Genomic DNA, 1,661 nt, shown 5'->3' with positions numbered 1-1,661 from the left:
GTTTGCTTCTCTTTCTGCCATGATTGTAAGTTTCCTGAGGCCTCCCCAGCCATGGGGAACTGTGAGTCAATTAAACCTCTTTTCTTTATAAATTACCCAGTCTCAGGTGTTTCTTCATAGCAGCGTGAGAGCAGGCTAATATAGCACAGTTTTTCATTGAAGTACATTTATTCCCTACAGTGCCATATGGGGAGAGGGAGAGAGCTAATGCCTGTTTTCTAATATATTTGCAGCATCTTGTTTCAGTTCTCAAGAGGCTGAGTTATACATCTTCCCCTGAGTTTGAAGAATGCTACAGTATCCTTGTAATAAATTCCTCTTATTTGGTTAGTTCAGCTTGTTTAAGAGATTTTCTGTTGTGCATTTGATAGATAACATTCATTTCTTCAGAAACAAATCAAAACAAAAAGCCACCAATACTTGCCAGGCATACTTTCTGAACCCTTGGTTGCCTTTCCTTTCTGGTACACGGTTTCTGGAATTTATTTGGTTAAATCAAGACAGAGGGCACCCTGGATAGAGACACTCATATAATTTCATATCCTTTTGGGGTAGCTCGATGCTGGTCTGTGATTTGGAAAACCGTAAAATAAAATAAATAATGGAAAGAAGGCAATGGTCTTAGATAATTGTACTCAGCACAAGTGAGGGGTCATGACATCAAGATCACGACAGAGGGTGGGCACATTCTCTTGGAAAGCAGATGGCCTAGTGACACATGATCAGCATTTCTACTGAGCAGCTGTGGACTGAAGCTGAGTAGGTGATCTCTTTAGACAGTGCACACCTGCCCCATCTCACCCAGGTGCCCACTCCACCTATTCCACCCTTTCCGGTTTCTCTTTCTGGCCCCAGAAGACATCAGAATCTCCAAGTCCTTCTTCTAAGCCCCTAGAGTCTGACCTGTAAAAAAACTCTGACTCCATTCATGCCCACATCCAAAGACACACCCTGCCGTGATACAATTGCTATTCCTTTTCAGGCTGCAATGAATGTTATGAGCTTCTTTTCACCTGGGATGAAGCCCACCTGCATGGAAACCTTGTCTCCATTGTTAGCATCCCTCAAAGATTATCCTGCTTTATGGATGAATGAACGGTTCCCAACAAACCTCCATGTGATGGCAGTTCCTGACCTGCCACTCAGACTCAATCTTCTCATCAAACTCACTAATGCTAGGTGGAAAAAAAAAAAGATAGCATTATTTAAATACACTTTGACTGCACCATATAAATCAATTTTTACAAAAGTTCCAGGGAAAACGCCACTTCTTACTCTAGTGAGAACACTTTTTAAAACATATATTCTAAATTTTAAGCATCTGTTAATTTTGTTGTGCTTTATAGTGTCTTAGTTTCTTCTTTCTTACTAATCATTTAGTCATTTTCAAAGAATGGCTTAGGTACCTTTATTATTTTCTCATAGATATTCTTGATAAAAATTACTAATTAAAATAGATAAAATGGTCTTTTGTTGTAAAAATTATACATGCTTATATTGTTCTAATTTATATATCTTCTTCATAATAATAAAAAGCTCAATAGAGAGTTAAAACAGAAAGGCTTCTACTTTTGAGTTGTATTAAAAATTTGGGTCAGATTCCTAGACTCAGAGCTGGAAGTAACCCTAGAAATAAAAATAGTTCTATGGTTCTTACATTT

Source organism: Pan paniscus, chromosome X (genome assembly GCF_029289425.2).
Source record: "Pan paniscus chromosome X, NHGRI_mPanPan1-v2.0_pri, whole genome shotgun sequence".
In the NCBI taxonomy this organism is placed as follows: Eukaryota; Metazoa; Chordata; class Mammalia; order Primates; family Hominidae; genus Pan; species Pan paniscus.
Note: the sequence above shows the minus strand (reverse complement) of the source record.